Raw genomic sequence first — 14,908 nt, 5'->3', positions numbered from 1 at the left:
CTATACGGAAAAACGAGAATGAAAAGATCGTGGAATTGTTCGTTTGAGTTTGCTAAATCTGTGAATGTGTATGTCGTTATAACTAGGAAATTTGCAGCGGAAATTGATTTGTTTGGACTGATTATTTCGTGATTATTGAAGTAACCGGATAGTATGGTGAATTCCTAGTCCTAACCTCGCAAGGTATCAAACGCAGATTCACGCAATCAACCTCGCAAGGAAGACCTAAAGATTAAGCTCGCAAACCTAATCAAAATAATGCTCACAAACGTAAACAATTTTATTTCTGGAAATTTTATGATGTGTGTTTCTGATTACACACGGTCTTATTATACTCCTAAACGAGGTCATAATTCGACCCAAACCCTAGCTTGCAAATCAAGCTATCTTTCCTTTTCCTAAACTAACTAGGAAAGTTATTCCCTTTTCCTAAACTAACTAGGAAAGTTATTAAAATACTAATATTAGAATACAATCATATTTTTCGGGTATACTAATAAAATCTAGCTTTCCTAACTTTATTGGAAATAGTAACTAAACTAATCTATTATTCCTACATGATTTAGGAAACCGTGTATCCTAACCATCCTAGGAGCCGTCCTAGGAGCCGTGATATGCAGCTCCAACGCCTTCCCATTTAAGCATTAACACACTATTCGATCCAAGCTCAAACCCTTTTACTAGTTGAGTCACATTTCGACTAATAAGGATTTCATTTGCTTGTTCCGAGCATGCTCCTGCATCATTGCTTGGTACCCGATCGAGGTACGTTTTCCTCTTTTTCGTTTTCATTGCCTCTCTTAACAGGAGGGTTTGTCATCTTTGATGTGGATCCAAATGGTAGGGAGTCGACCCGCTGATGAGGACTCAGCCCCCAGCTTTCCCGACGGAGACCACTTTTCAGGGGGCGGGTGGTGAGCAGCTTCAGTTGCGTTTACCGGAGCCCGCGGTGGCCGAGGTGACCGATGCCGGAATGGAGTGGAGGTTGATTGTTCTGAGGGTGAGTTCCTGACTTGAACACTTTCTCCGATTATACTTTGCCTTACATTGTATTGAAGGACATTCTTGTTTTGTAGGTGACGACTGTTAGCCACCAGAACTTGTGGCGGGTGGCTAACCGCTGGAGGGCGCTTGCTGGTGACCTGGCTACGAGGGAGGCTCGGCTTTCTCATGTACGTTTTGTGTGCTGTTTTTTGTGTATTTGGTGTTGTATTTCATGTTTTTAGATCTTAAGGATCTGTTATTGTGTTTTACAGAGTGCTGCGGATCCGGCGGAGCTTGCTCGGGTCCGTGCTGAGTTGGAGGCAGCTAGGTCGATGATCGAGGCCCAGGGGTTGGGGATCACTCGTTGGGACCAGGAGTTGAGGCGTCATGAGGACGAGCTGCGGAGTCGAGATGCGGAGATTGCCTCCCTCAGGGCTCGGTTGGCTGCGGCGCAGGAGCTTCTGAAGTAAAACCCTCAAGACTCGGGTTTTGATTAAAAAGGACTCAATTTGGACAGTGTTTTGGACTGTTTAATCGTGATAAAAACGACTAAAAACTCAACAGAAACTCTGAGGACTGCAATCGAACAGTCGACAGAACTGTTTAAACCACGGTTCCAGAACTCTACAATCGAATAGAGTAAAGGATGTGATTGGGATATGACTTAACCCAAGCACAAAGCCACTAGATTGAGCCTAAGGATAATTTCAAGCACTAAGCAAAGAAAATATCCGACTCTAAGCACTAAGCAAAAGAGGATTTCCCAGCACTAAGCAAAGGAGATTAGTAGAAATCAATGTTTCTAACTTATGTTTGTTCATTCATCAAATTCTGATTTTTACACTAAGGAGTGCCTTGCTTTTACAGGCCAAGCAAAACAATCCTATCCATCCATCCAACCTAGCAATCTAACGGTCCAAAAGACCCTAGAAAACCGGTTTCAAAAGGTGGCCCTAAGCCTTACACAAGTTAAAAATCTTAAAGAAAAACAAGAAAGTAAACTAATAAGGACAATAATTAATTAAAACATGGAGTAACTCATTTGGAAGCTTCAAGGGGGTCCGGCCAAGCTTGTGTAAGAGTGGTAGAGCAACAAAAGGAGCCTTGAGGATGTCTTGGTTAATTTAGGAAGGGTGAAAGGGACTTGAAAGCGACCCTTGTACTTGCCATTGCAAACCGTGTAGCTTTAGGTCCACCGGTTTTGTTCTTTGCCTTTCTCCATGATTATCACCTTCCCAAGACATAGGCTCTTGGACAAAAATACTCTAAACTCCTCATTGAAGATTTCTAGGCCGGAAAAGGACCCATATTCTTAGACGGATTTCTCATTTGGACCCTATTTCGGTCAAGGGACCAAAACCGGGTACAAACATGTCTAATGTGATTTGTTTTGCTTCAGCTTCGCATCGTGATGGAGGAGGAGACTGCAGTGTAATGTCCAAGGGTTTAGACAAAAACAACAAACAAACCAGCAGAAACAAGACAAGTTCTCAGGAATGCAATAAACTTGTGCTATTTAATAAAATTATGAATTGACCTCCTAAAATCATGAAACTTGGCAGTAAATTACTTTGATATGAGAACTAACTCTGAGTAAATTTCCAGGATTTTTAGAGGACTCAAAGTATTTTTAAGACTCAATCAACCGACCGACAGACACAAAAAGGACCGTAATTGAGACAGTTCTGGGATTTGACTGAAAGGAGGGAACTTTGGATATAATTATCAACTATAAAACCCACAGAATTCTCACAGGGAATTAAGCTAACAATTTGGGGTGTTAGAGTTAAGAAATTCCACAGTTAACACAGAAAGACTCAATCAAAACAAACAAAGAAAGCTAAACTAACCAACACGTCTCAAAGACAGAAAGTTTATACTCTACTAACAAGTACTTAATCAATAACCACAGTCTAAGCACAGGTTATTATCAAGCCTGACTCTAATCTACAGACTAAGCACAAGATTAAGAGGTTTAAATTTGAGAGAATTCTCGGTTTCATTCATAAATCACTGTGTTACAACAATCGAGTTGAGGTCCTTATATAGGCCTTTTAGGTTACAAACTTGAAAGAAAACTACATCCAAGGGTCAGGATCCCTCCTCACATGCTGGTAAGAGTCCAAGTACAATATTACAACGGTTTAAAAGCTCTTAATTGTAAACTGGAATGAAAACAAAAGAGAAATGCAGTGACAAAGTGACAGTTGTGGTCCTTTGTCAGTATTGCTGGCTTTTCTGTTGAATGTAGGCACTTGAGGACGAAATGATTGAGTCCTTGGCATTAAAATTGGCTCTAGGTTGTATCTGGTATATGGGAAGACAAGCCAAAAGTTCTTTGTGTGCTTTTTCCTCATGGTTTAGCCGAAAATGGAAAGTTTGCTTTTGTTGTTTGTCATTTGTCAGTTCTGTTCATCAGCTTGGTTTTCTAGGACTTGCATTGTGATTTTCCCTTGGACCCCTAGGACTTTTCTGAGCCTAGTTTAGTGACCAACCAGCTGGCCATGGTGGCAGCTGGTGGTTGGGCTTGTACTCGTACCTATTAGCCTCTAAACTTAGCCCAGTTTGGTTGCTTCCTGGAATGGGTGTGGTGTTGTTTTGGCCTGCTTGCATTTGTGGGGTGTCCTGGTCTGTGGCTCCTACTGCAGAGACGCTGGAGAGTTCTCCGGAGAGGGAGCCTGAGCAGGTGGTGGTGTCTGCGTTGGCGGCGACTCCTAGTGAGACCATGACTGGTCCGACGGGAGACGTCGAGTAGTCGTTGTAGCTTGTCCGTGTCTTGGACTCTTGTCTGTACATATTTACATTTTGCGTGAGGCGGTTTGTATATATGTGTTTTTGGATTGTGGTTTATTTTGTGATTTTTGGCTTTTTTGTGTTGTGTTTCGGAGGAGCGCTGTCGGCTGTTGATTCTCCTTTTGCTTTGCACTAGTTCTTACATCGTTAGTTGCAGAAAACAGGCAACAGATAGCGCATACGCATAAATGTAAACACGTAGAAGCATTTGATTGAAAATCAAAAATTAACCAAGATGACTTGAAATTAAAATTTGAAATTTTGAAATGAACTTTGAAAATTCCGTGACAAATCGCACGTTCGGAATTCAAAAGGAAATGATTTAAAAATTTGAGCAATTAACTCGTGTCGTGAATTAAATTGCACCGAATTTGTTGAAATTGACTCGAAAAATTCAAACTCAGACCGTCAGGAAAGAATTTTAGAAAAGGATTTTTACGAGTATATTTGATTTTTGAGGTCAAGACTCGAATTTGTGAGTGCTTGAATTTTTGAGGAAAATTGATGTCGTGTTATCAATCTTCGATTTTGATTTTTGAATTGCGAAAAAGCGAAAAATTTTCGGAATTTCGACTGACATGGAAACGATCCATCGCGGATCGGGGCGACTAGCTCTTCCCCCTTAAAAAAAGAAAGAAAAATCCGCATGTTTAAAGCTGCGTCATGGAAACCGTGTCGGATTTCGTAAAACGCGAAAACAAGGAAATGTGAGTGGGAGGAAACACAAAATGTTTTGGATCATCCCGAAGAGGCGCGAGGTTTTTGGCGGGAGGTTTGAGGTGTCAGGAGAAAACACATGTTGAAAAAGACAAGTCAACAACGGGAATCCTGGGGAAGCCTCAAAGAGGCGCGAGCAGCCCGGCAATGGAAGCCGGCTCTCCCCTTTTTCTGAAAAAACGCGCTGATCATTTTGTATAAATAGGGACGTTTGCGCTTCATTGTTTCATCATCCGAAACACAAAATCATCCCTACAAAACCTCTTCTTCTTCCACAAAAATATTTCATGGATGCTTTTGAGAACGCCTTGCGACAATGGTGCCGGGATTTGTCGCCTCCCGAAAAGTATCAACTCGCTTGCATGGGAGTTGGTCAATTGTTGGTGCTCCGTCAAGTCAAGGTGCAACCTTCGTTTCTTGAAGCATGTTCTCGGTTTTGGGATTCGAAACACCATGTTTTTGTTTTCCCGAAAGGTGAACTTTGTCCTCTTGCCGAAGAAGTTGGAGCCATTGGTGGGTGGCCGGGTTGTGCTCCGGTGCTTCCTCCGACTCGGTTGTGCTACAAGGAGAAATTCCGTTCCATGTTGGGCTTATCGACATGCCAAGTCAACTTTCTTCTTGCTCCACATGGTGTGGATATGTTGGCGCTAATGTCTCGGAGGTGGCTAGGAGAAGGGCTCTTGCATTTTGCCTTGTCCATGTGTACCTTTTCGTCGATGTCTTGAAGAAGGAGGGGCCAAGATGCCATGGTAGCATGACCCTTATCCATGTGATTGAGCAAATGGAGCATGGTAGAGATCCATCATGGTTGGTGCTTGGAGAGATTATCCAAGCTCTGGACAAGGAAGGCTCTTGTGGAGAAGCTCCCTCTTTCGGATCGCCAAGGATCCTCCAAGTGTGGCTATTGGAGAGGCTAAGGTATGTAGAGCCTCCGGTTGATTCTTCTTCTTATTCCTTCCGTCACCTTACCATGAGGAAGAAGTTGTACCCGGATAGTTTTGCTTCCACCGAGGCCTATTGGGCCGCAAGATTGGCGGAGGAGGGTGGTCCTCATATCCGTTGGGTGGTGCCGTGGTGGCACTTGAGGTCCTTCACGGGGTTGCCTGCTTCGGGTGCTAGTCCTCGTTCTTTGATGGTGGTGGGCTTGAAGTTTGTTTCCTTCATTTATTCTGAAAGGCTCATGAGGCAAATGGGGCGTCAACAAAAGGTGCCCGCTCAAGATACTCTTGTCCAAGAGAATGTTTTCCGGAACTCCGAGCTTGTGGAGTTTTTTGAAAGGTGGTGGGCCACTCGGCCGCTTTGGGAGGTACCAAACCCCGTTGCCACGACATGGGTGACTCCCGCTTATGTCAAGTGGTCACGAGCTTCGTCCTTGGAAGAGAGATCCAAATTCCGTAAGGACGAGGTTGTCGACTTGAAGTATCGAGAGGTTGGCAAGGCCAACTGTGCCTTCTTTGAGGAGTATGTTGATGGAGCTACCCCCGATGTGATGAGACCACCGAAGAGGAGGAGTTCCGGCCCTAAGAATATGGTGGGCCGTGCATTGGCTCGTCTTGGGTCGAATATTGGGTCTTGTGCTAGGCCGGAGGCCGTCGCCGTCTTAGATCCGTTGAGGATCCGTTCCGAGGAGGAAGTCCATGCTAGGCGGGCCAACAAGAAGAACAAGGGGAAGGTGTACCCCGAAGGAAAAAGGACAGGGTAGAATGGAAGAGTGAAGACCTCCATTACCCACTTTATTATTATGTTGTATTATTGTCGTGAGGTTTTTATTATGTTATACTAGGTAGTTATTGTGTGTTTTGTGCTAGTTTTACTATGTGAGGTGTGTTAGTTGACACCTTAGCTTTGATGAGTTGTAGACTCGTCGAGCTTTATTTATTGTTGAAATTGTAATCCCTCCCATTATTAATTAAATAAGAGGATTGCTCGTGTCGAAAATTGTGAACACTTGTTTCTTCCATCCATTTGGTAAAGGCAAATGATTTGAATCGTCCTAAACATTTGCACTTGGGAAAGTGGTATTTTGTGGAAAGGGAGAAAGGCTCATTTTTGTATTTTTGTGGGAAAGGGAATGGTTTTCCCTTTTCTCCTTTTTGGATAGGGATTTTTGTATGTGGAGATGTTTTTTTTTATTGTGGGAATGGTTGTATCCTTCTCGTGAAAGAAAGGACTGCCTACGTATTCACCTGAAGAGGTGAAATCAAATCATGATCGTAGTTCGAAATGTTTAGTGAATTTGAATTGGGTTTTGTGGTTGTATCCCTCAGGCATAAGAGGGACTGCCTACGTATCCACCTGAAGAGGTGAAATCAAACCATGCTCGTAGTTCAGGGGTTGTTTTGTTTTAGTGCAAATGGACGTTGCCTTTGACGGATCAAAGGACATTCGAAACGGGCAAGGTGCCGCAGCTTAGACTCGATAAAACATGCAATTTCAAATCAGAACACGTTGAGGAACTTGACTTGAAAAGGGTTGAGGTCGTTGCTAGTTGTAAAACTAGGCTAGGTTGTTGGTTGCTAGGGCTCAAGGGTAGTACTTCTTGAGTTGGTCTAGGTTGGTCGGGTTTGTAAAGTCCTCCCCGTCTAGGTCACTCAGTCTCACTGCACCCCCCCAAAGTATTTTCTTGACCAGGTATGGCCCGGCCCAGTTGGGTTTGAATTTTCCCCTCGGATCGACGGATAATGGTGCTCGAACTGACTTGAGGACCAAGTCGCCCTCCTGGATGTTTCTGGGTTCAACCTTCTTGTTGAATGCCCGTTGTATACATCGTTGGTATAGCTGGACGTTGTGCAAGGCGTTGAGTCGCCGTTCGTCTAGAAGAGTGAGTTGTACGTACCTTCGACGGGTCCATTCCGCCTCAGGGACTTGACTCTCCAGTAGGATGCGTAGAGATGGGACCTCTAACTCCACCGGTTGAACCGCCTCCATACCGTATACTAGGTAGAAGGGTGTGGCGCCTGTCGGTGTTCGAATGGAGGTTCGGTATCCCCAGAGTGCGAATGGGAGTTTGCTTGGCCAATCGCGGTAGTTGTCTTGCATTTTCTTGATAATGGTGACAAGAGTTTTGTTCGCTGCCTCCACCGCTCCGTTGGTTTGGGGGCGGTAGGGGGATGATCGATGTCGTTTGATTTTGTACTTGTCCAGCAAAGCTTGAGTTTCCGCCCGGAAGTGAGAGCCTTGATCGCTGATGATTTCGTGGGGTACCCCATATCGGCAGATGATGTTGTTTTGAATGAACTTGGCCACTTGTTTGGCGGTCAAGACTGCATATGACTGTGCTTCCACCCATTTGGTGAAGTAGTCGATGGCGACGAGGACGAAGCAATGCCCCTTGGTGCCTATCGGGTTGACTTTCCCGATGATGTCGATGCCCCGGGTTGAGAATGGCCAGGGTGATGTCATGGTGTATAAAAGGGATGGTGGTATGTGTTGTATGTTGGCGAAGATTTGGCAATTTTGGCAATGTTTGACGTAGTTACGGCAATCGGCTTCCATGGTGGTCCAGTAGTAACCTAGCCGCGTGATTTTCCGTGTAAGCATCATTGCACTCATGTGAGGGCCATATTCTCCGTCGTGAACCTCTCCCATGACCTTTTTGGCTTTGTGATGGTCATTGCAATGGAGGAGAATCCCTTGGGGTGTTCTTTTGTAGAGTTGATTTTGGTTTATCACGAATTGTGATGCAAGTAAACGGATGGCTCTTTGTCCTCTTTGATCAGAGTTGGGAGGGAATTCATTTTTGGTTTTGTAATTGAGGATGGCTTGGTACCAAGGTTCATCGTGGCTTTCCTCGTCGTCGATAATGGCACAAATGTGAGCCGGCTCGCTCCGTCTCTCGACACATAGGGGCATTGACGTCATGTCGTCAGGTATGTTGACGAGCGCGGCAAGTTTTGCCTGGGCATCAGCAAATTGATTTTCCTCTCGTGGCAAGTGGAAGTAGTCGATTTGGTCGAAGAATTCGGCCTCTTGATTGATCTTTGCTCGGTAGGGAGCTAAGCTGTCCGATCGGATTTTCCATGATCCGGATACCTGATTGATGATGAGTGAGGAATCGCCATGGACCCTCAGTCTCTTGATGCCAAGTGTGATGGCTGCTTGTAGGCCGATGAGATATGGCCCACCCTCAGTCTCATTCTAGAGATTCTGGGTTCGATCCCTAGTGGAGTCGCCAATCTGTGGACATGGCCCACCTGAAGGTCCGGTTCGATCTGCGGACATACAGCGGTCTTTTTGAAAGCCACGCTCGGCGGCGTAAAGGTGCTTTCGACCGGATCGTTTTAGATCGGTCGGTTTCGTCTCGGTAAGGGTCTCGAAACGATTAGAGATGTTCGGAGTCGCCACCAAGCATTTGTGGGATGCCTGGAACCCGTTCGAATTCCACTTTATACCTCGGTCAAATCGAAGCATAAAGCAGCGTTTGACAAAGGTACTAAAAATAAGGAAATCGTCCCTCTTTAGCATCCTATCTCTAGAATGACTCTCGTACGCCCTGGAAAAGGTCGTCCACTATCCAAAGTTTCTGAGTAAGAGGTGAAGGTACGTATTGGGAAGCCCTTTAATCAGACACCCAATCCCGCCCGCGTTTAACGGCTTCTACTGATCGATCTTGGTTGGTTGAATGCAAAAGTTGATAAAACGGTTTAAATGCATGAATGCGCATCCAATAATTTAAACCTAACATGTGAGAGCTTTTTCTAAGTCGGTTGATTTAATCCATGTATCAAGTATAAGATGTCGAGTTAGATTAATGATTGATTTGCATGCAAGACGGAAATTAAACATCCATTTACCGTATTAGGTTTAGGGTGCATAACATGATCCATTTGTCTTAGTAAGGCATTTTGCAAATATGGTTTGAACAGTCATCTGATCCGTCCTATATCCGGGTTAACCGGAGTCGGGATCGTCCTAGACTTAATGGGGTGAATCCGTATGAAAATGAAGGTTTCAAAATGGGCTCAAGTATCGTGAAGATACTTGCTCACAAACTCGCGCCTCATATAGCCGTCTGGTACAGGGCCTGTTCCCTTCAGCATTAGACTTCATTTTCATTTTGTGAAGATACTTGCTCACAAAATGAAGTCTTAATTAGTCGAAATGTAACTCACATTTCTGAAGGTTTCAAAATGGGCTCAAGTATCGTGAATATGATAGCATGGAGAAGTCAAGGTGACGGGTTGGAGTCCGTCTAAGTCAACACGCCAACCAAGGAGGGTCAAGGTCGGTGCTGATGAAGGTGTTTAAGATTATTAGTTTCCTTATTTTTGCTTTCCTAATTCTAGTCAATAAATTTAAGGTAGTGTTGTTATTTCCTTATAGTTTCTTTCCTAATCTTAGCAAGATTGTAATAAGGCAATTTGCCATAATATGGGTCGGATTTCCTAATCAGTTTAGGACAAGTTAAGGAAGTTTAGGGAAGGGAGGTCGGTTTCCTTATAGTATAAATATGGACTTTTGTATTCAGTTTTATTAATTCAAGTTTAGAGATTAATACAAGTTTTCTTGTTGCTTATTGCTTGCGAGCTTTGAGAGTCTTATTTCTTTCTTGCGAGGGAGAGATTAGAGTGTGGTTGATCCTTGCGAGGTGAGAGTCACAAAAACCCAGTCGTGTGTGAGTTCGAGTTCCTTGCGAGGGAGGAGAGTTTATTCACGTCATATCCTTTTAATTTTCGTTCAAAAACATATAAAAATCAACTAAAAAGTTTAATATTCCGCTGCGTATTTTACAACAAAATCGAACAGTCCAACGTACTGTTTAAATCCATAAAATCGACTAGATTTTACATCATTTGTCCTTATTCATTAGCCCTTGTGACTCATTGTGTGAACCATTTGTCCTTGTTTATTAGTAAATGTGACTCGTTGTGTGAACCATTTGTCCTTGTACATTAGTCCTTTTGAATCGTTTTGTAAGCCATTTGTCCCTTGTTTATTAGTGAATGTGACTCGTTGTGTGTCCTTGTTCATTAGTGAATGTGACTCGTTGTGTGAACCATTTGTCTTTGTTCATTAGCCGTTGTGACTCGTTGTGTGAACCATTTCTCCTTGTTTATTAGTTAATGTGACTCGTTGAAACAAATCAAACCGAGAAAAGCCACATTTCACCCGGTTTTGGACCTTGCACAAGATTGAGGTCTAACATGAATTCCGTCTAAGAAGTCGTGCCATTTTCCAGCATGGGATTAATCTTTGGTGAGTTTGGGACGTTTTTGTGTAGGAACTTATATCCCAAAGCCGTTCCTATCATAGAGTTTGCCAAGCTTTTAAAACCGTGCGCAATCAGGACCATGGCTGGAACAAGCTTAGTTTTTTGTGCATTATGTCGCTATCAACCTTCCTCTTTTGAACCAACAAAGCTCAAGGGACTTTATGGCTGCAGCAAGGACTCTTACACGGTTTCCTCAAGCCCCATTTCAGTCCATATAATCATAAATAAGAAGTTGAGCTACAAACAAGGAAGTTTGGACTATTAGTTTACTTTCTTTGCTTTATGTCCTTTTCATTTCAGATTTGTCATAGCCTAGGCTGCCGTTTTCTTGGTTGTTAGCTGATAATTTTTGTGACCTTTAGATGTACTTAGTAATCAAGGGTCAAGATTGTAAGCCTTGGTCTATATAAACCAAGCTAAACACTTGAGAACTTCAGATTTGAATGAACATTAATACAAGTGAAAACCTAGTTTTCTCTCTTATCATTCTTTGCTTTGTGCTAGAAGAACCTCCTTTGCTTAGTGCTAGGGGCTGAGTAAGTTCATTGCTTTGTGCTTGAACCAACTCTTAGTCTTAAACCTTGGCTTTGTGCTTGGTTTAGGTCATATCCCCATACTCAACCCTTAGCATTTGGCAATTCGTTTTAGCACTCAAATTCTGTCCAATTTCGAGTTCTTAGAGTTTTATTCCAAATTGGTTATCAGAGCTTTGGTTAACAACAAAAATCCTTTCTTTGTGAGTTCATTATACCCTAACCACATTAAAAACACAAAAAACAACCATGAGTGAAGAAAGGATTGCTGGAATCGAAACACAAGTTACTCAACTTTCTGAAAAATGTGATTTGTTGCTAGAATCTCTCAATGTTATCATGGCTAATATTCCAACACCACCACCAAGAGGAGGACAACCACCTAGAGGCAGGGGTAGAGGCCGTGGCTTCATGGGTAGAGGACGAGCTCATGGTGGCCGTGAGGAGGAGGAGCTTTCTGATTCGGAGGAGTCCATGGCCGAGGCCTTTCATGGAGAGCCCAACAAAGACTTAAAGGTAGAAATTCCTGATTTTCATGGTAGTTTAAACCCCGAGGATTTGTTAGATTGGTTTAGAACCATTGAAAGAGTCTTTGAGTTTAAAGGTTATTCTGATGGCAAAGCTTTTAAAGTTGTAATCTTGAAACTCAAAGGCTATGCCTCCCTTTGGTATGAGAACTTAAAAAATCAGAGAAGAAGGGATGGTAAGGAACCTGTTAAGTCTTGGTTAAAACTGAAAAAGAAGCTTAATGAGAAGTTTATACCTAAAGAGTACACTCAAGACATTTTCATTAAGCTCACACAACTTAAACAAGACCAACAACCACTTGAGTCATATCTTAGAGACTTTGAACAACTTACTTTGCAATGTGAACTCAATGAGAAGCCCGAACAGAAAATTGCTAGATTTGTTGAAGGGTTAGATACTAAGATTGCTCATAGGGTTAGAATGCAACAAGTGTGGTCCTTTGATGAAGCCGTTAATTTGCCTTTAAGGGTTGAGAAAATGGGTAAAGGGAAGGCTACAACCACCAAACCAACCACCAAAACCGCCACCTTTAGACCCCCAACCAGTTTCAAAATTAATGAACCACCCTCTCAAAACAAAACCACCATACTTGACAAAGGAAAAGCAGCCGAAACCTCACAAAAAAAGACCATGCCTCTCAAAAAATGTTACCAATGCCAAGGTTATGGTCACTTTGCCAAAGAATGCCCAACCAAGAGAGCCCTTAGTAGCTTTGAAGTGGTTCATTGGGGAGATGATGAGATTCTTGTGTGTGATGAGGAAATGGAGGGAACGGACCATGAAGAGGATGATGTGGTCATGCCGGATGCGGGTCTTAGCTTGGTTACTTGGAGAGTGATGCATACCCAACCCCAACCCTTGGAAATGGACCAAAGACAACAAATCTTTAGGTCTAGGTGCACCATTAAGGGAAGAGTTTGCAATCTTATCATTGATGGAGGGAGTTGTACCAATGTAGCCTCTAGTACTCTCATTGAAAAGCTATCTTTACCCACACAAGACCATCCTAGTCCTTATAAATTAAGGTGGCTTAACAAGGGGGCAGAAGTTAGAGTGGATAAGCAATGCCTTGTAACCTTCTCCATTGGCAAGAACTATTCGGATGAGGCCCTTTGTGATGTTCTACCTATGGATGCTTGTCATCTTCTTCTTGGGAGACCTTGGGAGTTTGATAGGGATTCGGTACACCATGGGAGAGACAACACTTACACCTTCAAGTTTGGCTCAAGAAAGGTCATTCTAACACCACTTCCACCCGTCCTTAAGCATACTACACCACCATCCATGCTTGAACCTTCAAAAGAGGTATTATTGATCAATGAGGCCGAGATGCTCCAAGAGTTAAAGGGTGATGAAGATGTCTATGCTCTTATTGCAAAAGATGTGGTTTTTGGGCAGAATGTTTCACTTCCTAAGGAGGTCCAAGAGCTCCTCCAATCCTATGAAGATGTGTTCCCAAATGAGCTCCCAAGTGGCTTGCCTCCTCTTAGGGGCATTGAGCATCAAATTGATTTCATTCCGGGAGCTACATTACCAAACAAGGCTGCCTATAGAAGTGATCCTAAAGCTACTCAAGAATTACAACAACAAATTGGAGAACTTGTAAGCAAAGGCTTTGTGAGAGAGTCCCTTAGTCCGTGTGCTGTCCCGGCCCTATTAGTGCCAAAGAAAGATGGGTCTTGGAGGATGTGTACGGATAGTAGAGCTATCAACAACATTACCATCAAGTATAGGTTTCCCATACCTAGGCTTGATGACATCTTGGATGAGCTTAGTGGAGCTCAATTGTTTTCAAAGATTGATTTAAGGCAAGGCTATCACCAAGTAAGAATCAAAGAAGGAGATGAGTGGAAAACCGCATTCAAAACAAAGCATGGGTTGTATGAATGGCTCGTCATGCCATTTGGTCTTTCTAATGCACCAAGTACCTTCATGAGGCTCATGACCGAGGTACTTAGACCTTACTTGGGCAGATTTGTGGTTGTTTACTTTGATGATATCTTGGTTTATAGTCCTTCCAAGGAAGAGCACCTCAAGCATTTGCAAGTGTTGTTTGAAACTCTTAGGGAACACAAGTTGTATGGCAAGCTAGAGAAGTGTTCTTTTATGCAAAATGAAGTCCAATTCTTGGGCTTTATCATTTCTGACCGTGGCATATTGGTTGATCAAGAGAAGGTTAAGGCAATCAAATCATGGCCTATACCTAAGAATATCACGGATGTAAGGAGTTTTCATGGGTTGGCATCATTCTATAGGAGGTTCATCAAAGATTTTAGCACACTTATGGCTCCTATAAACGAATGTATGAAGAAAGGGGAGTTCAAATGGGGAGATAAGGCTGAATCATCCTTCAATATCATCAAAGAGAAGCTTTGTGAGTCTCCTATTCTTACTTTGCCAAATTTCAATAAGTTGTTTGAAGTTGAGTGTGATGCTAGTGGCATTGGCATTGGGGCTGTCCTTGTTCAAGAGCACAAGCCAATTGCTTACTTTAGTGAGAAATTGAGTGGTGCCAAGCTCAATTACTCAACTTATGATAAGGAATTCTATGCTATTGTTCGAGCCTTAACCCATTGGAGTCACTACTTGAAACCACGACCATTCGTCCTACATTCTGATCATGAGGCTCTCAAATACATTAATGGTCAACACAAGCTCAATCATAGGCATGCTAAATGGGTGGAGTTCTTACAATCCTTCAATTTCTCAAGCAAGTACATAGAGGGGAAAGATAACATAGTGGCTGATGCATTGTCTAGGAGATTCATTATGTTGAGTTTCATGGAGCAAAGGGTCCTTGGGTTTGAGTACATGAAAGAATTATATGTGGAAGATCCGGATTTTAAAGGAGAATGGGAGCTCCTTCAATCTGGCCAAATCAAGCTCAAGAGCAAATACTTGGTTCAAAATGGGTTCTTATTCTTTGGGAACAAGTTGTGTGTGCCTAGGGGACCTTATAGAAACTTATTGATAAGGGAAGTTCACTCCAATGGTCTTGCCGGGCACTTTGGCATTCAAAAGACCTATGACATACTCCAAGAGCAATTCTATTGGCCTAAGATGCTTGGGGATGTCCAAGATGTGATCAAGAGGTGTGCTCCTTGTCAACAATCAAAATCCTATTTCCAAACAGGCCCCTACA

The sequence above is a fragment of the Silene latifolia genome, chromosome 3 (assembly GCF_048544455.1).
Source record: "Silene latifolia isolate original U9 population chromosome 3, ASM4854445v1, whole genome shotgun sequence".
NCBI lineage: Eukaryota > Viridiplantae > Streptophyta > Magnoliopsida > Caryophyllales > Caryophyllaceae > Silene > Silene latifolia.
The sequence above is the reverse complement of the archived record's forward strand: the minus strand, read 5'-3'. Positions refer to the sequence as shown.